We start from the raw sequence: 27,478 nt of genomic DNA, 5'->3' as shown, positions 1-27,478 counted from the left end.
CGAATCCGAGCATAACAAATTAATAATCAAAATTCACAACCGGTATAAATCATAATTACTTCATGAAAATCATTATTGAAAGCAAATCCACGAGATAAATTGAAATCAAATTCCAAAATCAATTCATATGCTCGGAAAATAATATGTTAATTAAATAAAGCATACTTTAATAAATAAATGCATGCATCACTTATTTGAAAATAAAAGTCCACTCACAGTACTAATGGGCGACCACGCAAACGAGTTCCTTCATCTAGCCGTAGCTCGCAACATTGCCCTGTACACAATTATATTTCCGTAAACGGCAATTCGAATAAAATAAATACGAACCTAAACGAAACCCGAAAATCTCTATCTCCAATACTTCTCAAATTCCACCCAAATCTCTTCCACAACACCAATTCCTCAATCTACATATTCCACAATGAAAACGAGGGAAATCCAACGGCCGGATTTCCCACAATTCCATCACAAAACTTCAAACTTCGGAAATTCACAAACAATTCCAAACTCCTCCAAAATTCACCAAACTTCACATACAAGCTCTATGATAATTATAGAATTTAACTAGCCAGAAAAAGAAATTAAAAAGCTACCCTAGCCGCCGCTACCGCCGCCCACAGTGGCGGCGCCGCCGCCACCGCCACCAGCTCCGTTGGCCACCAAACTTTGGCAGCAGCACCTACTCAACGGACCCAACGTTTTATTCAACTACCACTAAGCCAGAAAACGTCTAGAACTAGTTCAACAATTAAGGTAAACATTGAACCCGAAACCGTGAATAGTGCAAGAATTTCAAACCTTCAATTCTTCCTCCACGCTTCAAATCGCTGCAAAATATTTGGGGAGCATCATCTACATCGCAAGGCGCTTCCAAATGATTATGGTTCGTCGCCGGAGGTGGCCGGAATCGGGAGAAACTGGCGTTGACCACTTCTGCTACAGTGAAACTTCCACAGCTCGATGCGTCATTTTCCGGCCAAGCCGCCATGAGCCATCACCGCAGGCACCAAGAGGAGGTCGAGACGAGTCCGTAGCCACCGGTTTTACGCTTTTTGGTGGCCGGAAAGAGAAAGCAACCGGAGTTGCAGAGGTGAGAGAGAGAGAGCAACAGCTCGGGGACGAGAGAGAGAACACGCGGGGGAAGAGAAAGAGAAAGAGAAAAAGTTACCGGCCACAGTGAAAAAATTCAAATATATACTACTTATCATGAACAGTAATTTTCACATTTTTGCTTATAACTTTTGCATACGAGCTCCGATTTTTACGTACCACATATGTACGCGCTCGGTTTAACGTCCCCTACAACTTTCATGAAGAACATTTTCTCAAATTTTGACCCGAAAAAAAAGTCAATTTTTAGGGCCACTAAAAGCACTAAACCGAAAGTAAAAGTGAAAGTAAAGGTCGTTTACCGTCCAAATGACTAGTAAACAGGTAAATTGAGATACGGGACGTTACAATATATGAGTGCAAATTTCAGCTCCTGATATTAAATGCAAACTAAGAAGTACAATGCAACGAAGTAAAACATCGAAATGAAAGAAAAAACAAAACAAGATGCATAAACTCATCAATAATATAATGTAACTAGAACCAGACCAGATGTCGAGAGGCATATTGCACTGCGAGGTCATTTGAGCAGTGTAGATTGTAATCGTAACCAGAACCGGCAACCAAATCACTGGAGATCCGTCCACTGGGAACTCAAATGACGGTCGAGGGTGTCAAAAACTCAAATATTCGCAAAACAAGTCCGTAAAGAACAAAATCCAGGAATCTGGGTCCTAAATCTAGATAATTAGAGATATACTTAAGTAACTGCAGTTTCGCTCTAACAAAAATAGTAACATAAATTTATACTCAAAACAAAAATCTCTCTCTCTCTCTCTCTCTCTCTCTCTCTCTCTCTCTCTCTCACACACACACACACACACACACATTTTTGAAGTTTAATGAAGCTTCTTTAGATGATAGAAATACATACAAACACACATATTTTATTGATGGGTAGACGACAATGTATTAAGCCAAAATTTACACTTAATATTATTCTTCTTTGGGACACGATAATTAAAGATATACCTAAATAACTGCAGTTTCGCTCTAACAAAAATAGTAACATAAATTTATACTCAAAACAAAAATCTCTCTCTCTCTCTCTCTCTCTCTCTCTCTCTCTCTCACACACACACACACACATTTTTGAAGTTTAATGAAGCTTCTTTAGATGATAGAAATACATACAAACACACATATTTTATTGATGGGTAGACGACAATGTATTAAGCCAAAATTTACACTTAATATTATTCTTCTTTGGGACACGATAATTAAAGATATACCTAAATAACTGCAGTTTCGCTCTAACAAATATAGTAACATAAATTTATACTAAAAAAAAGGTAGTAACAAAAAATACAGAGCCCAAATTCCATGAACTTAGGATTTGAGACTTTTTGTGTCACTTTACCGAACGAAAAGGGAGTAGCCCTAATTCTAATTATAGTTTTAAAATCCTAGTTCCAACCCAACCTGAGTTCAAAATTTTTATACAAATATCACATGCGTCCCAAATAGGAACCCATGTAATTACAGCCCTAAAGCCTAGCCCAAATATAGCCTCCTAGACTAATCCAAAAAAAACCTAAGTATGGTGGTCATGCAAAAGAAGCAACCGCCATAGTTAGGAATTCTACAACGTACCTAGTTGCCCCCGTCAAAGCCACATTTGCATGGTCAATCCATAATCAAGTTCCCATAGCAAATGTTTAAACACCACGGCAACTACCTTTAAACTTACCTTCACCAATGAAAATCTTAGAAGAATTAACCTCGTTCACAGGATAGCCACAAACATCGAAAGTCTAGGGTGCAAAACACTAATATTGTTTCTGCTAATAAATCGTAAGATGTTACTAAGGAGAAGAAGCACACTCCAGAAAGAATGTGCAAGATGAAGGAAACCAACGAAAACCAACTCCAAGTTTAATGCTACCAAGATCCTCGATGTTGTGCCACAATTCCACAAAACCTTAAAAGGGTATGCGATTAGAGGAGGGGGGGGTTAGCCAAGTCCTATAATCACAATTAACATGGTGCTTGTGAACCCTAATCCTAGAAAGGCAAGGGAGAGAGAGACACACACTTTAAAGAGTAAAGGGTTAGCATCATTCTATTTCAATAAAGAGAGACACACATCTTTCAATTTCAATAAAGGGCTGACATCATTCTACTCAAAAAAAGGTAGTAACAAAAAATACGGAATTCTAGATCTTTAAATAAACAAATTCCATGAACTTACGATTTGAGACTTTTTGTGTCACTTTACCAAACGAAAAGGGACTAGTAGCCTAAATTTAGAAATCCTAGGTCCAACCTAACCTGAGTTCTAGAGTTTTATACAAATATCAAATGCGTCCCAAATAGAGACCCATGTAATTACAGACCCAAAACCTAGCCCAAATATAGCCTCCTAGACTAATCCAAAAAAACCCCGAGTATGGTGGTCATGCACAAGAAGCAACCGCCATCATTAGGAAGTTGCCCCTGTCAAAGCCACATTTGCATAGTTAACTGTGTTCCATAATCAATCACCACTTTTTGGAATTCCCATAGCAAATGTCTAAACACCACGGCAACTACCTTTAAACTCACCTTCACCAATGAAAATCTTAGAAGAATTAACCTCGTTCATTGGACAGCCACAAACATCGAAAGTCTAGGTGCAAAACACTAATATTGTTTCTGCTAATAAATCTTTAAGATGTTACTAAGGAGAAGAAGCACTCTCCAGAAAGAATGTGCAAGATGAAGAAAACCAGTGAAAACCAGCTCCAAGTTTAATGCTACCAAGATGCTCGATGTTGTGCCACAAAACCTTAAAAAGGGTGGGGGTGGGGGGTAGCCAAGTCCTTTAATCACAATTAACATGGTGCATCACCCAAAAATCCTACAATCACAATTAACATGGTGCTTGTGAACCCTAATCCTAGAAGAGCAAGCGAGAGACAGAGACACACTTCTCAATCAGTAATATATTAGTGTAGTGCTTGATTGACCACCGTTTTAGCTATCATTTGCATCACCTCATGCGGCAACTAATGTGGTTATGGCAATCATTTAATGAATTTTATGATAGATTGGGTTTTGTGCTACATCAATTACTATATAAGATGGGTTGTAGATAGCGCCCAAAAAAACAATTCATCTACATTATTCAATATTAATTTAAGAGTAAAATGAATATAATTTCAAAACTAATTAAAATTGTGCAAGAGGAAATCTTGATATCTTGATGGAGCTGAAAAGTTCGCATACTGGTTTTGATCTGGGTTTGAACTTTGGTTGGTTCTATACTGAGAAGAACTGTTTGACTGAACTTGGACCGACAACTCAATGCTGGAAAAGGATTGCTGCAGATTAATGGTTGATGTCATCGATCAGTATACATAATGGAGGCAATACCTCTGAACTCATGAAAGGACTGATGAACAGAACGCATTTCCATCTACTAGTTACTGATACTATGATAGACAATGGTTTAGTGAACTAGTTGTGCATTCTGTTTAAAGCAATTATAAGCCATGTCACATATATGTATGCACTTACTGTTCGACATGTTACATATACTGACATCAATCTAGATGAGAGAAGTGAACAAAACGCTAGAGAAGCCAAGGGAATGCAAAATCATATTGACATCAATAGCGAGCTATACAGGGTAAGTAAATAACAGTTGCAATAACTTTGTTTAGCCTGAGACACAAGCATATGAGTGAAAAAAAAGGTCTCTTGTTCAGACTCTTGCTTTGTCCATAAAGATTAGTTAGTCTGAGCACCACTGTCATTAATTGCTAGTACACATTCTTACACTTCCGCTGGGAGTTGCCGTGTCACAGTCCGAGCCTTCATGTTCTCTTCCCGCCCAGTCCTGAGATTATTTGAAGAAAAAATAACCATGAATTAAAAGTTGAAGTCTACGAAGGTAGAGTTCTGTTTCAAACTTTCAATGCTTTCCATCTTAAACAAAGAGCACTCAAAACCTCTAATCCCAAGATGCATTAAGTTACTGTCCAACAGTTTCACACAATTCCTATACACCCATTTTTTCATATAAGTTCGTACAACATGAGTTCCTTACATCTAAATCAAAATTAGTCAATGAGAAGTACATGAAAATAGCTTCTAGATGAAAAAATATATTTAACACCTGCGCGAACCAGTTCTAGATAAAAGAAATGCACACCAATTACTCAATTAGAAAGACATTTAAATTCCATGCCAATCTCTGGTCATGTAGAAGTGCTTTATCATTTGCAAAAAAAAAAAAAATAATAATAATAATAATAATAATAAAATGCTTCTATTTCAGTATTTCTTGCTAAAAGGAATAGACAAAAGGTTGTCCCCAGTTCTAGACATTAGAGAACAAAAGGTTGTCCCTAGTTTCAGACTGCAACTCCATGTAGACAATATAGATAGCAGACTGAGGTTTCAAACAATGTGTAGCTTCATAAAACACAACAGAAATGGAAGTCCAGCTAGCAAGAGTAATTAGAGAAATGAATGGGAGCTTACATCTCTGAAAGTGAAAAACTTCTTGAAGCTCAACTATTCCTTTAATTGTAGAATGCAGGGAAAAGGAATACAAATGCAGCATGTCCAAGCAATATTCAGAGGAGTATCACACTATACAAATTCAATGACACAACTTTTTATTTCTATGCTTGATTTCAAATAACGAGATTTGTGCTAGACAATAGTACACTCGTAGTTCTTGTGCAAAACAATGTGCAATTATTTAAATTTCAACAACATAGAACAAAGGGGCTGCATGAACAAGAGAGGTAAAGAATACTGGCCATAAGTGCATGAACAAATCAAGACCATACCATTCATTCCAGCTCAATCCCTTGACTAGCAGCACCATCCCTTGACTAGCAGCACCATCAACACATTTTGATGCTCCGATTCAAGCTGTGCTAGCAATTCCGCCTGTTCCAGTTCCTTGCCAGCAACCCAAACACCACAAAACTTAATACCAAGACTACAAATGCAAGCTCAGTGAACAACAATATCATCACACTAATCCCTTCAAGGATTGAGATTTTCCTTCAATCGGTTGTAATTCGTAGATTTACTTCAATTTTACAAAACTCAATTTGCTTGGCATCAAATCCAAGAGAGAGGAAGAGTGGCGATGAAGAGCATCAGAATCATGAAATTCACATCCGCTGTGACAGTAGGGCAGAACTTGAAAATTACGCCTGAAGAGGCAAAATGCCATGTGAAAACTCTTTTAAAATCCCAGGTGAATGAATTCACTTCTTATTTTGCCAAACGAGGCACTTGTGGCAGGGGATTTCAAAGTCCCAGCAAATTTTTCTCAACCACCAAATTCTCCCTTACTTGGACTGCCTAAATGAGTGGGACTCAATGAGTCAATCTGGCTCAACCTCTAAACAAGTAAATCACTAATTTGCATCCAGAACAATCTTGGCAAGACCATGAGCTACAAAATTACGAAACCTGACTTCCTCATTTTGCAGATAGCTCACAGAAAAGAGCGCACATCCTCTACCAAACCACCCACTCAGGCCATCAACGATCCTTCAAATAAACCAAGTACCAATTCCAAGCAATCCATTTTCGGCAACACAGGCAGAATAGCTGCATCAGTGATAAACTGTAGACCAGCCAGCACTGCCATTATTTCACTAGCTAACGGAGAAGAAGAGCCAACCAAAGGCATGTCTATAGCACCCATCAACACCCCATACTTGTTTCAAACCACTGCAGCCAAATCACGGTAGCAACTACGAAGCTTGACTGCCTCAAACAGTATTCAACTCATAAAAACCATCTGACATGACAATCAACACTTGGACTCTGAGTTCGTTCGTTGGCTCTTAGACAATGGAAAACTTTCACAAATAGAAAGACATCCTTTTCACTACATTATAAGGAGGAAGGGATTATAGTGGAAGTTTAAAAAGAACAAAGAACAGTAAAGGCAAGATGAAAGCTTATTCCACACATTTAATGAAAAATTAAGAGGCATTATGCAATAAATGCAAAATTTCAGGAGGAAAAACTTCTGTTTGATGAGCAAAATTGGGCGACTGATTTTGCTCAACCGACAATTTTTTCCTCTGTACACCACTCCTCTTCAATATTTTCATGTTCCTAATGTACTTGACTTTAACAGTAACCGAAAAATAAAAAGTGTTCAAGCTCCATTAGCTAATCAAACTCATATATGCTAGATTTAGATGCACAATAATACAGTTATCTGTCAACTCCAAACACCCCTTGCTTTGTGATTACAAACTCACACGACGATGGCGGCAAATGAGGAGCAAAAACAACATCAAGGCGCCTTCTTGTTTGCCTGAACAGATCATCCTCCAACCAATCATTTTCTCTCCCAACAATCTCCTCATTTCTAAACAAGAACAACCTCGAATTCACGCAACGTGACCAAGCTAATCCCAAAGCAGGACAAACCCGTCTTCCGGATGAACGCAAGGAGCTCAAATTCCCAACTCTCATCCCACTTATCCCCTCTACTTCCCCCATAAAATCAACCACCTGGTTCATCACCACCACCGCCAAGCTGTACTTTCTCGCCAACAACTTCAACATCCCGGAAATCTCGAAGAACAGGAAGGTCCTCCGCTTAAGATCCAAAGGGTTGTTGCCAAATTCGCTGCGAAATAGTGCGGCAATGGAATCAATCACAATCAGCCTCACAGGCAGCCGGGTTTTCCTACTCGCAACAATGCACTCTATCTTGGGCATTATGTCGAGCAGGTGGTGTGCATCGTGTACAGCGTGAACGTATACATCTTCACAAGGGTTGGAGAGGATAAGATTCGCGTGGGAGGAGCGGAAGGAGTGGGAGAGGTGGCGGAGGCGGCGAAAGGGGAAAGGGAATTCTGTGTGGAGGTAAAGAGAGGAGGCGGAGAGGCCGCCGTAGGAAGGAGGGAGCTGAGCGAAGAGAGTGAGTTGGAGGCAGAATTGGGTCTTGCCGCAGCTGCTCTCGGCTACGAGCTCCGTGAGAGGGAGTTGCAGGGGATTCCGCCGCCGAGGCAGCGGTCCAGGACTGGATAGCCCATCGTTACATTCTGGGTGGGGAGGAGGTTTGAGGGGTTCATTGTTTTTGTGTCTTCAAATTTGGGGTTGCTGTTGCATTTGCAATTGGTTCTTAGATGAAGGGCGGGAAATTGGAGGACTCTAAAAAAGAGTTTTTTCGGACACCTTTTAAGAAGGTGGATATGATACAATAACAATTAACAAATTTTCAGTAAAATTAATTATCGTTTCAGTCAAATTAATTATCGTTAATTCGTTCAAGACGGCGACTTAAGATTATAAGTATGAACATATTATAGAGAGAAAACAGGAGCAAACCCTAGAAACCCTAGGTTTTTCCCCACACTTTCTCATCACCCTCGCTGCCCAACGATGGTCGACGATGTTTCCGCACGCCTTGTTGCTGCTCTTGCTATCTCCGATAAGGGTTGGGTGTCATTTGGGGAGGTCAGAAAGTCGGCCATATCATCCCACCACTATGCTGTTGGCCGTCTTTTGGGTATGAAGAGGGTTGATCCAAAGGCTTTCATGGGAACTATGTCCATTGTATGGGGTCTCAAACAACGCTTATCTATCAAGGAACATGGCAACCGCTTTGTCCTACGTTTTACTAAGATTGAAGAGAAAGACAAGATCGTCTCCGGCAGCCCGTGGTTTTTTGGCAAAGCGATGTTTGCTATGTCAGACTATGATGGGCTGGGGGATGCTCTCTAGGTTCCCATTCTTTCGTTCCCTACCTGGGTGGAGATTCTTAGACTTCCGTCGGCCTTAATGACTGAGAAGGCGGTGGCTATGGTGGGTGCGTCACTGGGGAAAATTATGCAGCTAGATAAGACGGGGATTCGACGTGGGACGAAAGCTCGGGTCCAGATCACACATATGCTCACTGATCCCATCAAGCAGGCCTACCCTCCGCTGGTTTTCGACTTTGATGAAGGGGTTTCAGCAACGCTCAGGTTCAATTATGAACTTGTGGTGGGTTTCTGTAGGGTTTGTGGTTTGTTAGAACACCCAAAGGAGGTTTGTGTTGGGCCTCCAGATGTCTCTGCAACGATAGCTTTCATGGATGGTAAGGCTAACCCTAACCCTAGCCCTTTGACTCTAGGGATCTCTCTTTTGTCTCATAGTGCGGGGCCGAGTCGGGTTTTTGGTGTGGGGAATAGTTCGGGTTTGGGACAAGTACATTTCATGCTTAAGCCATCCTCTCTGCTAGGTTCTCACTGGTTTCAATACTAAGGACGTAGTGCACCAGGTCGAGCATCTTGTAGGGGCGGCGGCAAAGGGAGTGATTATTGACTCACAACTCCTGGAGCCCAACATTACGGGAGTGAAGGGTACTGCTTCTATGGCTATGGTGACTTACAATAAGCAGACCAAACAGCTAGCCCCTACTATGGCTCTTATTGAACTGGACTTTGAGTCGCTCTTGGATCTTCCCCAAAAGAAAGGAACTTTGTTGGTGTAGCCTCCGAAGAAGAGGAAGGTAGGTAGGTCGGCTGGGAGTCGTAACAAACCTTGTTTGGAAGACGTGAAGCCTTGGAAGATGATCAAAGCTAGCTCAGGGTCTGATAAACCACCACGGAAGAAGAGGGTGCCCAAACCTTTGGGGGGTGAGGTGAAGCAAGCTTTGGAGCTGGTCGAAGATGATCTCCCAGTTGAGGAGATTATGGATACCGATGGAAAGGATGGACGGCAAGAGGCTGTGTTAAATGGTGGGGTGGAGATGGGGTCTTCCCCCAACTAAGTTTTCTACTTTCTTCTTGTAGAATAATGTAGGGTGCATTGTCTTCGGATTGCAACCCTATTGGTCTGGTTACTTTATTAGTGCTTATTCTTAGAGTGACATTCATCTAGGCTAGTTTAGTCTAGGCAATGATTCAATATTGACGTAGCCCTCCTGGGGTGGGTCATTGTGTAATGTTGCTTACCATTTCATTATAATGGATTGACGCCCTCCCTCTCAAAAAAAAAAATCAAAAAAAAAAAAATAACAAATAACAATAACACATAGAAAAATGACCCATTTGATCTCACTTTTGAGGCTAATTTAATGGTTTTAATTTAGGCCGGCTCTATATCTCAGGTTTGTTCTACAAACGTCTTATTTATGATGGGTGCATAACGGTATTTAACATATAATGAGTCGTGTTGCATCTCTTTGGGTTCCTCCTTGTATCATATGCGATGTCAGGCGAATAGTGTACCCTCAAGTTCTGTCTTTGAGGTTTGTTGATGGATATTGATTTTGTGATTAACATAACAAGTCATCTTAAGATAAAAGTAAATAAATGAAAAGTCATCTAGGTAAGATAACATTACATGATTGTTTGTCACTGTATATACTAGCTAGGTATGAAGTATAAATAGCACAAGTATCTGGGCATAAACAGCTGAACGAGAGTCAATGAGACACACTAGGATAAAGTTAGGGCCCAGCTCTACAAGATGGACTCAAAGTTCGGCCAACACAGGTACTAATTGGAATCGACCTAGGGTCTAGTCTATTGGAAAATTTGGTCGATGGATGCTATATGTACACCAAATTTTGATTCGATCTCCTACAAAAATCACACAAATACAATATATTAACTACAAATAATAATTATATAAAAAAATTACAAATAAATCATTATTTTATTGTCATAATAGATTTGAATAACAAGAATTATAGGACTTATTTCTTGGATTTGTATGCTTCCGAATGTCACATAATTCAAAAAGAGTTTAAGGTTGAGGCGTGTAAACACTGTCCTTAAGGTTGAGGGTGTACCAGGTTTGTAGGGTCCTACTCTTCAGGAGTTCAGGGTATAAAAACTGTTATTCCTTGTTACGCGTACACGTTCTTTCCTTTAGCATGATAGAGAGATTGAAAATACACTCACTAGGACTCTATACAAAGCGCAATTGGGAAAACTCATGGAGAAATATAATTAGGAAGGGTATATGAATAGAGAATGTGCTTTTATGATTTCTATTTGGGCAATGGTTTATATAGGCTTTCTTAAGGCTCATTTATGTGTTGGATATTATATTTGAATTGAATGGTGTGAAACTGTGAGACCCAATACATTTTTCTAACTTTTGGTTGGAATAAGTGAATTTTTGTTTTTCCTTTTCGCGATTGAGCGCTGAGAACCACAATCTGTGTCTCTCTAATCTGACCTGACAATAAATTCAACTTTTGACCGTAGAGATAGATAAGAGACTACACATTAAGATGCCCCATAATTGCATACATGCATTATCATAGATCATTATGTGGATATGTGTGAATTATTACCTTGTTCTTTCTTAGTTTGACTAGAGACAGAAGGTCAACTCATTTCGTCGTTGCGTACTAATGATTCTCGACAAAAATTTTGTAATTCAAAATGGTGTTATCCTCTGTTTCACTTGAGAGTTTCTATATCTCCAAACAAATGTGTATATTTCTTTAAACAAGACGTCTTTTGTCAAAAAAAATATTTTTCCTTGCTAATATGTAGCCCATTTTAATTGTTTTCCTACTTAAACACAATTTTTACAAAAACTCTATCCCTCACATATTATTATAATATTGTGGAGCATGATAAAGTAATTTAGGGTTCATATCCAAAACTAATTGGCAATAGATGGAGTGACGCAAACCCTTATAAATCCATACGCAATGTCCCATTTTTCTCATGTGGGATCTATATATTCTCAACACGCCCCTACACGTGTGGCTTGTGGATAACTGTGGGTAACGTAGAGTCTGTGTAGCTGTGAGGCGTGCACACGTGGGATAACCCGCTCTTATACCATGATATAATGAAGAACACAATAGAAAACAACCAGTAATCCATGATTATATAAACTCATAATACAATCATATTACAAACAAACAATCACACTCTTTTGTCTCTTTCTTTATCTCTCAATTAAAACAAAGTCTCACTTCTTCACTAAGTTTTTTTGATGACATTCTTCACTAAGTTCTCTCTCTTTCTTTTCTCCCTTAACAAAACAGATTCGGCTGTTATTGTTGTCTTTTTTATTCTTTTCTTTCTTTTCGTTGCACACATGCACACTCTCACCTATGTAAAGCCAAAGCAACCCCAAATGTTCCAGAAACATTCTACCCCAAGTCTTGTACAAGGGAGCACCATCTCCCTTCTCTCTACACCCAAGACCAGAAACAATTATTAACCTAGATTCACTTTAAAGACCAAATCTTACGAAGAACAATTGCTCCAAATCCCTATCCATGTTTGCAATGGATTGATGTAAGAGAAAGTTGTCCATTACCTTCGTTCGTTGAGAGGAGGAGAAGACAACAAGAGATAAATTAAGGCAATCGCCATCCTCCATCACTCCTATTGAGCCCCAAAAAGTGTCTTTTACCAAGGTAATTTCACCCTTCTACTCGCCCTTGAAGTCTATAGCTAGCGTGATCTTGAAATCTTGGTTTGTTATTAATTTCCAATTTTTCTTGTGAGCAATCGAAAGTCGGTGTCGACCCAGGCCTTGCTTTATGAGCAGATAAGTTATTTGTCCAAAATACCAGTCCTCGATTTGGCTAGTTCCCTTGAGGCATTGTAGTGAAACTAATTTTATTTGGGTGTTTGGGATTAATGTATGCTGCTTACATTGTTAGTGTGTGGCTAGTTTAATTGGTATGTGTTGATGTATTACTTGGATTATAATTGATGAGTGGAGCAATTTGTGTTAAACGATTTGAAGCTTTGACATGCATGATCACATGTAGCTTTAAAAATTTGCTTATGAAACCATAGACATGAAATTGACTTAATGGTCAGCAACAAGACCAAATTGGTTTCGTCATTCATACATTACATACATATTGAGCATTGCATCATGGGGCCATAGGATTGTTTACTTGATTAATTGAAATGCTTTTAACCTGAGTAACAGCCTTAGAACATTGCTTAGAAATCAGAATGCTTTTCTTGGTTGGCAAATTGGGTGATGAAAAAGATTTTGGCCAAAGAAAGGGATTTTAGCTAAGAAGCACCGATACGGATACGGTACGGTGCGATACGTGGAAACGGCAAATCTTAAATGTGTTAGGATACGGGTACGGGAAGGATAAGGAAATTAAATATATTTTTAATTTATTTATATATGATTAGAAAAAAAATAAGATAAACCATAAGCAACATATTAGATATTATCATTTTCTGATAAGGAGGAGAATGCAGATAAGAATGCACAAGGAGGATTGATAAGAATAGAACACGATCTAGATAGGTTTTTATTCCTTTCTGTTTCTTTAATTATTATTATTTTACCGTTTTTTTAGGGTGAAAAAGTCTCATTTACACCCATGTCTCCCTTTTAATTACAAAAACACGTATCCAAAACAGATACCAGCGTATCCAATGCGTATCTAAACCTGGGTACGTTGGATACGCGTATCCAAGTGTATTCAACCCGCATCTGACTCGTATCCCGTATCGATACGAGATTAGCGACCATTAACGTATCCGTGCATCCTAGGATTTTAGCCACTTTCAGATTTTCTGGAATTTCGACCCAGTCACTTACTTTTGCAAAACTGTACTGATCTACTAGAATTTGAGGTCGGTTTCTTCTAAATAGTTTTAGTAGACATCTTGAAGAGTCATTTAGAACTGGAATCACCAGAAACAGAATTTTCTGGGATTATTTATGAATTTCCAAAGTCAGGAGTCAGTCACAGAAATTTCTAATATCGATTAGCTTCCCAACTTTAGCCAAAACGCAGACTCCTAAAACACCCTGACCTCTTATACACATTAAAAGATTACATCTTATACACTTCAGTGCATAAGTTCAAGTATCACTAAATGAGATGACTTCATTTATGATAGGAAATCGTGTGGTTGTGGTAACTACAAAGAAGCATCAAAGCAAGCATGGCAGAAGCATAATATGAAGGGATAATGACCATTTACACAATTTTAGGATAAAAATTGTCCACTTACCCAAACACTCTAAGAGATTGCTCATTTACCTAAACACTCTAACAGATCATTTCCCTAATACCCAATTAATTATTTTTTTATTCCTTTTACTTATTTTTGGGACATTTTTACCCTCTCTTTCTTTGTCACTCAGAGAGAGAAGTCATCGGAAATCTTGCCGGACTCCGGTGACTGGTGGCCGGCCGCGGACTCCAGTGACCGGACTCTGGCAACCGGTGACCGGAATCAGGCTACCGGTGACCGGAATCCGGCGACCGTTCACCGGAATCCGGATACCGGACTGGTGACCGGATTCTGGCGTCTGAATTTATTGCCCCCTAATAATACCCAGTAACCATATTATTGCCCCCCAATAATCATATTATTGGCCCCAAATAACAAGTTTATTAGGGATCAATAATTAGTGAAAAATGAAGATATTTTTAATTTTGAAAGTTTTAGTAAGTTTATTTAAATAAATAATCTTATTATTGCCCCCCAATAATCTTATTATTGCCCCGTAATAATCTTATTATTGCCCAATAAATATTTTATTGCCCCCCAATAATCTTACTATTATCTTCCAATAATCGTTTTATTGCCCACTAATGATCTTATTATTGCCCAACCAAATCATAATAAACAAAACAATAGGAAGGGAGGGTGTTTGAGGTCCGTGGAGGACATGCTGAGGCTACTACATTTCATGAAGGCTTGAACTCGCCGCCGGTTGCAATTGCCGCCGCATATGGTTCATATGCACTCCGAGCCGCCGGGTCATCAGGAAATGCACGACCATCTGCCACCGGAGGTTCATTTTCAGCCGTAGGTGAGGAAAATGGAGACTCACAGAGTTGCTCCGATGAACAAGAGGGTGAGAATTTCGAGGAGGCCTCACAGCGACTCATCTCTGAAAGTGATTTCCGGAAAATTCGCGGCGGAGACTAAGGCAAGCGTTTGGAATACTTGTTCATCAAAATCGTCAAGGAGTGTGGACTCGCTCCGAACTAGAGCCCCTACATCAAGGTCAAAACATCGAGCCACCTTGTGAAGTCAAAAATGGCGGTTCACCGGCCGATTTGGAAGTGAAGGTGGAGGCGATCTGAGAGAGAAAGAGATGGAAGAGAAGGCGGAGGCGATCTGAGAGAGAGAGAGAGAGAGAGGGGGGCTTTACCAGTGGGACTGGAGCTAGATCCGCTTCTAGGATAGTCGAAGTTGAGAGGGAGAGAGATTTAATTGAAGTTGTAATTTAATAATTGAGTATTTGGCCGGGAAGGGAGAGAGAGAGAGAGAGAGAGAGAGAGAGAGAGAGAGAGGAGTTGAGAGAAAGAGAGAGAAATCGGTGAGGGGGGAGGAGAGAGAGAATAGATCGAAGAGGGGAGGGGAGAGAGAGAGAGAGATGAGTGTAATTTATTAATTAAAATGAGGGCAATACTGTCAATAGATGTTAGATTGGGTAAGTGGGAGTAAAAAACTCTTAGTGGAGTAAGTGGACAATTTTTATGCTAAAATTGTGTAAATGGTCATTATCCTTAATATGAATCCCAGGTAGGGAGGCTTCACCCTAGTTAGTGCTTTTATACTTTCTTTTATAGTTTGAAATGGTTTTATGATTTTTTTAACACTTGAGTTAATGATCGAGATGATATGAGAGTGAGCAGGACATAGCGACTACTTTGGGTTTCGATCCCCTAAACCTCCGTAGGGGCTGCACGAACGGGATAGTATCTGACATCCTTTGAGGTGTGACACTAGATCTAGATGGTACGGTGTAAATGGACACTCTTACTACTCTTCACCATTTTTTGAAGATTAAATTATGCGGTGAGGATGTAGTTGGCTAGTATAGAACGGTCATTAACTTTGCTATTTTACCCGACATGGTTTTACATTGAGAAATTTTTACTGGCTTTATATAACATTTTACTCAACGGGCATCTATTACTATTTGGAAATAACATTTTCAAACCTAGCTAGGGTTGTTGTATTGAACAGCGAGGACGAAAGCTCACCCCTATTATAGTTGATTTTGCAGGTATTGTGCACGAAAAATAAGGAGGATTTCAGGACTGAGCTAGGTGTTATGTTTTCAACTTGATTTTCGGTATAAATGTATTCTTATATTTATTCACCTATGTTAAATTGTAATTGCTAGTTGAGGTGAATGTTCCTTATGATACAATTTTTCTGATTGTATCTTAAGCCTTGAAGCCTATTAGCAAATTGTGGTGTAAAAGGTTAAATTTTAAACCCAAGTCTGTTAGGCTTGAGTTTTATTTTTTTGGTGTTGTCTTTCCTTTTCAATTTATTTAAAGGTACTGACCAACTTTACTTCACTTCTGAAATGTTGTCGGACTTTGAAGGTCTAGATTTTCTATTCACATCCTTCATTAGTTGTTTGTAATTGATCACCAGTAAACTATTCATCTCAACTCACTTTGAAATCTTACTCTTTTCACCAAATTAAAACCATATCAATTATCATTCTCATGTTTAAACGCCTTGCGTGTCTCTAGGTCGTAAGTTAAGCAATTTAACTTGCGCTCCTAAAGGTTCGTGGCACTGTAACGTGATCAATATGTTGAGGTGCAAATTGGGACGTTACAGAAACAAATGAGCACATTATGACATAATGTTTCAAGGCTTTATTCTAAATAAAACCTTGCACTAATAGACAATTAAGGGTGAATATTTATAGCAATATTGCTATATTGGATTTCATCTTTGTTCAAGTGTTATAATGACAATTTGTATTTGAAATATCTACCAAAATTCCAACATGGTCCAATAAGGGTTCTGATCTCACTTTATCATACTGATGAATCTCCCTTCTCATATCAAAAGTGGATAGGAACAGGTTAGAAGTTGAGGAAAATATCATGTATTGATCTGAGGATCTGTCGCAATCTAGGGAAAGAGAACCAAAGATTTTTTATTTTTTTTATTTTTCGTTTTAAAGGGCCTCTTATCTTATTTATCTTTATGTTTAAGTAAATCCAGATTGTGTCTGGCCCAAACTCTAGGTTACTTGACCTAATGGTAATAGGGTTTTAATTAGAGATAATCTCGGAGAATCTTAGAAATATCCATTCAATGTACGATTACCTTTCCTTGTACAACTCTGATTCTATGCATTGTAATCCTCTATATAAAAAGGCCCCTATTATCAATGAAAGCACAATAATTTCTCTCTAAAATATCGATTCCCTAAAACACGTTATCAGCACGAAGCCCTAACCTTGAAACCCTAATTTCATAGCCCTCAAATTCCAACATCTACTGCCATACACATAAAAGCCCTCAGTCCTAGGAGCCCAGAACCGGCGGCGAAACCATTGGAACCTGCCGTAATCCACCTGGACTGACCATCGGAAATTCCAGACCGGCCCTCATAACCTCTCCAGACCCTTGCACAGCCCCTGCCGAGACCGGCGCACCCCTGTTCCTGCCCCTACAGACACCTGCGAGCAGCCCTCGCGCAAGCCTCACCTGCCCCCTGCGCCTGCTGCTGAGACCTGCCGACATCCCCTGCAGCCTTACCGACGCCTCCTGCCGACAACCTGCCAGCAGCCCCTGCACGAGCCGAGCCTGCAACCACCGTCAGCCAACCTCCGGCCATCGCCGGCGACCTCCGGCGACTTTTTCTGGCCATCTTCAACAGCTTTTTCCGGCCATCTCTGGCAAATTTTTCCGGCCAAATTTTCCGGCGACCAATTTCAAGGCATTTTTTACTTAAAGTTCCCTTTTTTAGAGTTTTTATTCAATTTCTCTTCTTTTTCTCGGGGACTTGCAAACTCCCTTCTTCTACCCCCCTTTCTTCACCATAGGGGAGACCTAATTAAGCCGAATTGTGGGGGTTCATGCTGTTAACGTTAGTGACCGAGGGGTCTCTAGTTAGCTTTAGAGAGAGAGAGAGAGAGAGAGAGATTGACACGAGATGTATAGTGGTTCGTCTCCGCCTTAGCGGGAGACTACGTCCACTTGAATGTTACACTAGCGTGTTGAGCCTTGCGGCCCAAAGGGGGATTACAAAGTATGTAATGGAGTGTGTTGAGTTGTGGGAGGAGGCATTCCTTTTATAGGTGAAGGAAGCCATCTCCTTTACATGGTTTTCCATGTGGGACAAGTAACCACCATTTCTAGTCTAAAAAGCTTAGTTGTGAGGGCAACTTGGCAAGGCCGGAAAGGTGGCATCCCGGCTACGGATTTGCGACTTCCGGATACCGTAGCGTAGCTTGAACATAGGGCTACAAGATGCAAGTAGCGGTTGGGCCTCACCATGGCTTGTGGGTGTCCCAAAGAGGGTGTTACTTATGCTTGGTGATGTAGCAAAGTAGCTTGCTAGTAGAGGTATCTACAAGTCCCCGAAGTCCCCAAGTAAGAGGAGCTTCTTGGTTGGGGAGTTATAATCACGAAGTCATCAAGCATAAGTAAACGGGCGGCACGGAGCCCATACAAGTCCCCGAACTCCGTAAGCAAGAAGGGACTCGTTAACCTGCACAACAAAGACAAGAACATGCATATGTGGAATGCTTGCTGCATTGGGCAACAAATATGAGTTGCATTGATATGCGTTGGCATATATAAACGTATGGGGTGCGTGATACATGTTGATGCATACACGCGAATGGTGCCGAGTACGATTGATTATGACGTACAAACTCGAGAACGCGTATGGTCGTGTGAGCGTATGGATTGCATATGATAAATGTAAGTTGCATGAGCGGTGCGAAGGTAAGCGTTTGTAATTCGTGAATGATGAATACGTGAACGCTTGTGTTTGTTTGGTTGTCGCTCATATTAATGGAACGCGAAAAGAATTCAATTTGTCGTAAGCGACAAATGGTAGAAGAATTCAATGTTCCATTAACGTGTGGTGTGTCGAGTAGACATGAGCGTAAAGCTCGAGGATTGCCGGGAAGGCATGAGCGGAAAGCTCGTGAGCAGGAAGCTCAAGGGTTGCCGGGAAGGCATGAGCGGGAAGCTCGTGGGTGCTGGGAAGGCATGAGCGGAAGCTCGTGGGTTGCCGGGAAGGCATGAGCGGAAGCTCAAGGGTTGTCGTGAAGGCATGAGCGGGAAGCTCGTGGGTGCCGGGAAGGCATGAGCGGAAGCTCGTGGGTGCCGGGAAGGCATGAGCGGAAGCTCGTGGGTTGCCATGAAGGCATGAGCGGAAGCTCGTGGGTGCCGGGAAGGCATGAACGGAAGCTCGTGGGTGCCGGGAAGGCATGAGCAGGAAGCTCAAGGGTTGCTGTGAAGGCATGAGCGGAAGCTCGTGGGTGCTGGGAAGGCATGAGCGGGAAGCTCGTGAGAGGAAGCTCAAGGGTGCCGCGAAGGCGTGAGCGGAAGCTCAAGAGTGCCGCGAAGGAGTAAGCGGTAAGCTCGTGAGCGGAAGCTCAAGAGTGCCGCGAAGGCGTGAGCGGTAAGCTCGTGAGCAGAAGCTCAAGGGTGCCGCGAAGGCGTGAACGGTAAGCTCGTGAGCGGAAGCTCAAGGGTGCCGCCAAGGCGTGAGCGGGAAGCTCGTGAGCGGAAGCTCAAGGGTGTCGCGAAGGTGTGAGCGGTAAGCTTGTGAGCGGAAGCTCAAGGGGGTGGGGCGAAGGCGTGAGCGGGAAGCTCGTGAGCGGAAGCTCAAGGGTGCCGCGAAGGCGTGAGCGGTAAGCTCGTGAGCGGAAGCTCAAAGGGGTGCCGCGAAGGCGTGAGCTGTAGGTCGGCGGTGCCGGGAAGGCACGAGAGCGAAAGCACGAGCGCGAAAGCCTGGCGGTGCCGCTGAGGCACGAGCGCGGAGCTCGGTGTTGCCATGAGGCATTAAAGGGTAGCTCGATGGTGATGCCCTGAGGCATGAGCTTGACCGTTGCTAATTATGCTGGGCTGTATATATAAGTCCCCGAAGTCCCCAGTCAAGGAGGGTGTTCTTGCGGGTTGATACCAAAGCGTAGCTTTGTGCCGTATATCAAGCATAATTAGTGCGAGTGCGTCGTCCATCTAGAATTGGTTGGAGCGAACGCTTTTGCCCTTTCGGGTGGGCCCCTGCTAGGCCCGCCAGGGAGTCCCCCACTCCCCAGCTACGACGGACCTCCGGATGGTCGGTAAATTGTTTGTTGAGGGGGAACTGCACGGAGCAGAGGGTGTTGGGTAGCGAGCCCAATCTTTGGTACCCAAGCGTCGGGGTTAACTGCCGGATCAATGGCTGCCGTGGGCTGTGTTAACTAGTCCCTTTACTATTTCTCGGAGGAAAAACTTGACTGCAATGCCGCATAGCGGTCATTGTCATTATGAGGCGCTGCCTTACCGCTTGGCGGTTGGTCTGAATGAAAAATGATAAACACATAGAGCAAGTAATAATATTTTGTATGAGCGTCCCATGTTTATTTAATTTGGTTGCAATTAAATAGAAACATGGCATATGTGTATAGCATGTACTTGTAGTAAAGTTGCTAATAACATGTTGTAGGCATGCTTAAGTGTCATGGAGACATGTATAGCCATGGCAAAGGCTCTAATTGCAAGAGCGTAAGAGATAAGATATAGTGACTTATCTTATGCCGATTTGGAGGCTAGCGGAGTTGGCCGAGCGTGACGGTCCATTGCTCCGGCGAAGTTCCTTAGTAGAAGGGTGATGATTTCGCTATTTGGAGAAGTGATCGATGATTATGTCTCCTTAAAACAAAATAGGTGATTAGTACATGAGTGTAAAATCAACACTATTAGCTTGCGTATGTATGTTGACAAAATAGACAAATTATTTGAATATATGTATCAATGAATATGCATGTGCCAATTTTGATAATGATGTAGGCAAACGAGCCAAGTATCGATTAAACGTGTACACGAAACTTTGCGGGAGGACGAGTAATTATAATGTGTAGCTCTATAGTTAGATCGTCGGTGCCCATGACGTAGCCTAGATTGTTTAGGCAAGTGCACATACATAATATTATATATCAAAGGCTCGGTATTCCTGCATATATATATGATAAAGTTTGTTGGATGCTTTTGAGAAAAAGAATCAAGGCATATATATGTCATATGGAAACGTGTAGACCTTGCACACCAATTATACTTTTCACTATATCAGATCATCATGTGCAGCACATAAGTATTTGTGACATAGTTTAGTCAAATAAAGTTGATGCTCGGTTTTGCTGCAGAGATAAAGTTGATGCATGCACTTGAGCTAGGAGAAGTCAAGGCCACGTGCCACTTAATTATGCTTCCCATGGTAGCATATCATGATGTCTAGTATGGTATGTATCATGGTGTATTCATAATTAATTATGTGTAGAGCAGAAACATGCATGTGGTGCTCATGATTTTATGTATACTGCAATGAGTAGATAGCGTAAGAGCTAATAGGTGGCAGTAAACCAATCATGTTGTTTCACATATAAGCACGTGGTGTGCAACTATAATTTCAATGCATGCCTATCAATAAAGGTAAGAGAGGAGCAGAGCATCAGTGGACTTAGCTTTTTGTGATTGCTGAATAGCTAGAGTGGTGACCGCGTGCGTTAGCTGCCATTGCATTAAATTTCTTGCTTCTGGGCATGTAATTGAGCCAAGAAGAAGACTGTGCGGCGGGTGCTGGGTTGATAGAAGATGACGATCAGCATGATTCATCTGTCTAACTGTAGCTGGAGCTTGATGACCGGTGGTATGTGCCGCTGGTGGAGCTGAGCGGAAGAACTACCGCTGATGGAGATTAGCGGCGCCTTGTTTCCCGCTGATGAAGCTTAGCGGAGAAGCTTGCACAAGCCCAGCGGACTGGTGCTCATGACAGCGGCAGCGGAGGTTTCATCAGCGGCGGTGTAGTGTGAAGCTTGGTCAGCGGAGGTCATTGCCAGTTAGCGGAGCGGAGATGCTGGTTGCCGGATGGGGGACAGTGCGAGCAGTGCACTGGGCTTTGCTCGCCGGCGATTGGCGGAGCATTCGTCGGAGCTTTGCCGCTGGTGGTGGTCAGCGGGGAAAGAGTTGGCCGGCGGTGGTGGTCAGCGTCCTCCTTTATTAGCTGCCCTGACGTTCTCCGCTGGTGGTGCTCAGCGGTGGAGCTTGTCAGCGGAGGAAGAAGGCCGGCGGAACCCGGAGCTCAGCGGAGGTTTTGAGTTCGGCGGAGCTTCGGAGTTCGGCGGTGCCTGGGCTTGCTGCTGCTGAGCGCGGGGAGGGCTGCTGGCGGAGCTTAGCGGAGAGAAGTGCGGCGGAAACTCGGAGCTCAGCGAAGAGCTCGGTGCCCAGCGGTGGTTTTTCTCAGCAGAGGGAGTCCAGCAAGCCATGCTAGCGAATGTTGCCAGCGGCGGAGCTCCGCCAATGTGTTATGGTGCCCAACGGAGCCCCACGATGATCGAAGATATCCCAGAGGCCTGTGGAGGCCTGTAGCTCGGCGGAGATGGAGTTTGACCAGCGAAGGAGGGTCGTTGATGGACATTGGCGGAAGGAGTAGCCGCTGGGTGCGCTGGTTGACGACGCTGCCACTGGAATTTCTGGTAGAGCTCTTGGCACTGGACCCTGGCGGACTGACCATGGCAGAAGCTGCTGTTGCGCCAGCGGTAGGTTCTAGCGGAGGTGGCTGACGTTGCCGCTGGGTGTCGCTGACAGAAGTCCAGAAACGTGTTCTGCAGCTTACGGGGATTGGCGGAGGCCTTCGTCCAAGAGATTCTAACTCTGCTTGGCGGAGAAATGAGCCAAGGACAAGGCTAGGTGCCCAGAGCATACTTCTAGGTGTCCAGAGAAATTAGGCTCCTTTTTTTTTTTGAATAGTGCAGCGTTGACTTTCTTGAGTTGGCGTTGACCAGCCATGGTCAGCGTTGACCGAAGTTGACCCGTGCTTGTGATCGTTGACCGGTGTTTGGTCAGCGTTGACCTTTGAGTTGGGCGTTGACTTGCCCTTGGCTGGCGTTGACCGGAGTTGACTACCTTTTAAGTTGGCGGGGGACCTAATCTTGTCCTGGAATTAAGCAAAGAGCCTAAGTTGCACTTGATGCAAAATTGTTTGGTTTTTTGTTTTACCGCTAGGATGGGTTGTGGCAGATGTGAGGCTTGATTGAAAATACAAGGCAAGGCCGAGTGCTTCTAGCACCAATGTTAACGTTAGTGACCGAGGGGTCTCTAGTTAGCTTTAGAGAGAGAGAGAGAGAGAGAGAGAGATTGACACGAGATGTATAGTGGTTCGTCTCCGCCTTAGCGGGAGACTACGTCCACTTGAATGTTACACTAGCGTGTTGAGCCTTGCGGCCCAAAGGGGGATTACAAAGTATGTAATGGAGTGTGTTGAGTTGTGGGAGGAGGCATTCCTTTTATAGGTGAAGGAAGCCATCTCCTTTACATGGTTTTCCATGTGGGACAAGTAACCACCATTTCTAGTCTAAAAAGCTTAGTTGTGAGGGCAACTTGGCAAGGCCGGAAAGGTGGCTTCCCGGCTACGGATTTGTACCTTCCGGATACCGTAGCGTAGCTTGAACATAGGGCTACAAAATGCAAGTAGCGGTTGGGCCTCACCATGGCTTGTGGGTGTCCCAAAGAGGGTGTTACTTATGCTTGGTGATGTAGCAAAGTAGCTTGCTAGTAGAGGTATCTACACATGCTCACTCCAAGCTTGGAGCTTGTAGAGTCCTCCAAACTTAGAGTTTGTTGAGAAAAAACGATCGACCACAAACATCATTGTTTCGATCTAATCCAACCCCTCTTGGAATCGAATTTCTTGGAAGCGACTATGCTTGGAAATTCCTAATTTCTTGAAAGAGACTATGCTCAGAAATTTTTGTTGTTTTCGTGGTAGCTTTTTCGCTCCAAAACTTACCCTATTTTCTTGTTGTTTTTTTAGGATGAGTAACCTGAACAAGTTGAGTTTCGCTCCACTAGAGACAACAGGCGCAGGATACCACAAGTGGGTCCGTGATGTGCGCCAGCATCTTAAGGCTGATGGGATCATGAGTACGATCCAAGAGCCAAGTCAGAACGTGCTAACTCCTCATTCCTCAACAAGCTGCCGCTTTTGAAGCAAATGGAGCTATGAGAGAGGAAAATGAAGCTAAAGCCATAATTCCCATGACAAGGCACATGAATAACGCGCTCCAGAATGAGTACCTCAATGAGGAAGACCCAAGAAAACTATGGGTAGAACTCGAGCAGCATTTTGGCAACGTTTATGACTCCTTGCTTCCTGACTTAGAAGTGAGATGGCATAGCCTCCGCTTCTGTGACTTCAAGTCTGTACTTGACTACAATTTGGAAGCACTTCGTATCAAGTCTTTGATGGAATTCTGTGGGCAGAAAATCACTGATACGATGTTGATCGAGAAGGCTCTCTCTACCTTCCCCATCTCTACATTGATGATAGCTAAGAATTATCGGATTGATGTCAATGCCGGACGCATCACAAGATTTCATAAGCTTATTGGAGCCATGAACGTAGCTGAAAAGCACGACAACATACTTGTGAAGAACTATAACTCTAGACCCATGGGAGCCAAGCCAATTTCAGAGTCTAATAATAGTCGCGCCCCTAAGGGAGGGCGCAAGGAGCGAAACCCTAAGGAAAGGGATAATTCTGGACGTTCTAGTCCATTTCTAGCCCTAAAGAGGAAGGTAACCGCCAAGATAGGCGTGCACGAAACCATGGAGGTAAACGTGTGAAGGGAGAGAGATGCCAAGCCTCTGGCTATGGTGGCAACGCCAGCAAAGAGAGAAGTCGTCCCCAAAGCGCTCCTAAAGGGCCTCGATCAAAGGAACCTGACCATAAAGATGCTTGTCTTAGGTGTGGACTACCCGGACATTGGGCAAGGGCGTGTAAAGCATCCCAGAATATTGCATACGTATACAAGATGTATCGCGAAGCAAGGGAAGCACATTACATGAAACAAGAAGATCAAGATGGCGATCTCGATCTGAGGGTGGAAGACTTCAAAGGCCAAGATCCAAAGACTGGCGATTTTGATTAAGTCTTTTTATTCTCCAAGAGATGTAGGCAATTGCCATATTATTTTTGTAGTAAATGCCAATGGTCTAGTCTTTCTTCACATAGGCTCATCCAAAGTAAGTGCGATGTCTAGGAAGGTTTTGAGATTAGTCATACTTAAGCGAGCCTTGCTCCACCAACATCTCTCTACTCACCTGGTCACATTTATTTGTGAGTTACCGAAAGAAGTTAAACGACTACCATTGTTTTGCATTCGCTAGCATTTTGGATTAGATTCTCTATAGTTAAAGAGACAATGATGTAATTCCATTGGCTTATTAATAAAAGTTTAGTTCTTTTCTTTATGACTCCTTTTTAATTACGAGCTTTTTCTTTTAGGAATGAATTTTAGAGAACTGCAATGTCTTGCGGATAGTACGACTACGCATACCATTCTCCGCAATAAATTATTCTTGGAGATGTTGCTTACATATTCCTCTGTGACTATGATGGCTGGACCATCAAGATTAGTTCAAGGACATAGAAAGGCCCAATTCCTCTTGCCAAATGACACCTTGATTAATGTCGTAGAAGCTCTCTACGCTCCTAAGACAAATCAAACCTTATTGAGCTTTAAAGATATCCGAGCCAACGGATTCCATGCGGAAATGCATACTGAGAACGGAAAAGAGTTCCTTTCCATTACCTCTAATAATTGTTGACGAAAGCGCATCTTAGAGAAGCTTATGTGTCAATCTAGTGGACTTTATGTCACTACCATTCGACCTATTGAATCCAATAACGTAATAAGAGAAGATCTCTTGAATTCTGACACATTTTGGCTTTGGCATGACCGACTATGAATCCTGGTCGTGACATGATGATCCGTATACTCAAAACTTCACACGAACATCCATTTTTTCGAGCGAAACGAAGCAAGAATTAAAGGTTGATTCTCGGACTTAATGTGACCGCCGCCGCCGCCACAGCCGTCCATCGGCGACCTAGGGCCTCCCATGTCCCCCTTGACAATGCCATAAATGGCGTGACCCATGGCAATGCCACTTCCTATGGTTCCAACGCCATGATGGGTGATGTAGTCACAAATTTTGCTTCTAATAGCGCTTCAGACGCTCAGGCCCAACCAAAATCCTCATTGGTTGCTTCTAAGGCCCCTCGCTCATTTTGCAAAGCCTGTTCTGTTTCAGCTGTCTCGAGAGGGGTCTGATCCAGCTAAATCACGAGATATCTTGGTATGCTACTATCGCTATCTGTCTCGTTTATCTGTAAAACAAACTAAGGTCAGAGGGAAGACCGTGTGTACCGGCCTTCAACGCTCTGATGCCTAAGTCAGTATCGTTATAAGATAATGATAATGGAAAGCGATAGTAAATAGTTACCTCTTTGGGTTGTTGAAGATGACCTTAATGTAGCAGGTCCGTAGGAGTTTGGTTCCATTTCTTTCGGTGTGGGACGCTTGGGGTTCCCGATACCGCCCCGAGGAGTATCGGGACCCTCAACTGGGAGCTTTATTTACTACATTCGCGATACAAGTCTTGTGCTTCCGATACTTGTGCCTGGGAGGTATGTGAATACCAACAAGTCCCCAAAGTCCCCGGTCAAGAGTTCTCTTGGGTGGGGAGTTTGTCTTTGGTGAAAGTATCGGAAGTGCAAAGCGAGTCCATGCCACATGACTTCCGTACTGCCATTACCCCCAGTCCCCACGTAAGAGGAGTCTTGGCTGGGTGGGGAGATCATTCTCGCATGTGTCATTGTGTCGCTATCGCGAATCGGTGGTAGGGTTTCATGCATCTTTTGGCGCATACGTTATGCCCTGGTGACACGTGTACTGTTGTCATTCGTTTTTCGTGTGCGAGAAGTCCGGTGTACTAGAGTCTGTAACATGTAATAATGGCGTAGTGGTAAGGAGTCGAGGCGATGGCGCATGACCTCTGTAACGCTTAGAGATGTAGGACACGTGATGAGATTTAGTGTCGTCGTCCTTGCACGTCCAACGGTCCCTGTACCCCCAAGGTCCCTATATATGGACAGAGGAGGGAGATGAGGGCGGTTACTGTTCCTCTGTTTTTTTTGGAGATTGTGACAAGAAGCGAGTAAAGTTAGAGCCTTTAGTGTTCCGAAAGCTTGAATCTTTCGTTTGGTGGACGAAGTTCTGGGTTGTGGGTGTCACTGTCTCTGTTTTCTGGTTGGATGAGTGAACAGGTACGCTGTCTCTTGACTTCCCTGGGTTTCTGTCTGAGAGTATTTTTGTGAGTGTGGGTTATGTTGAGGGGTTGTTCGCCGGAGGTAGGGTTTGTCGGTAGCTTTAGGTCGTTGTTGGTGCGGTTACCCTCTAGGGAGGGTGAATTTCGGTTTGTCCGGATTTTCTATTGCGACACCGAGCTAGGTTATTAGATTTTGAAATTTCATGGGGCGGGTCAGGGAAGGCGATAGACATGAGGCGATTTACTAATTGTGGGTATCGATTGCAGTATGGCAAGGGAGCATACTGTCTGATCGGGGGGCATCTGGTGAGATGGTGAGCTTGTAGGTCAGCCGTTCCAGCTATATC

The 27,478-nt window shown here is 42.8% G+C and overlaps 1 pseudogene; it reads right to left on the bottom strand.

Moving 5' to 3' along the window:
- Positions 1-4,572: 4,572 nt before the first annotated feature.
- On the bottom strand, positions 4,573-8,219 carry LOC133710249 (DNA repair protein XRCC3 homolog; annotated as a pseudogene).
- Positions 8,220-27,478: the final 19,259 nt, after the last annotated feature.

Source organism: Rosa rugosa, chromosome 5 (assembly GCF_958449725.1).
Source record: "Rosa rugosa chromosome 5, drRosRugo1.1, whole genome shotgun sequence".
In the NCBI taxonomy this organism is placed as follows: domain Eukaryota; kingdom Viridiplantae; phylum Streptophyta; class Magnoliopsida; order Rosales; family Rosaceae; genus Rosa; species Rosa rugosa.
This window is presented reverse-complemented; position numbering and strand designations above follow the sequence as displayed.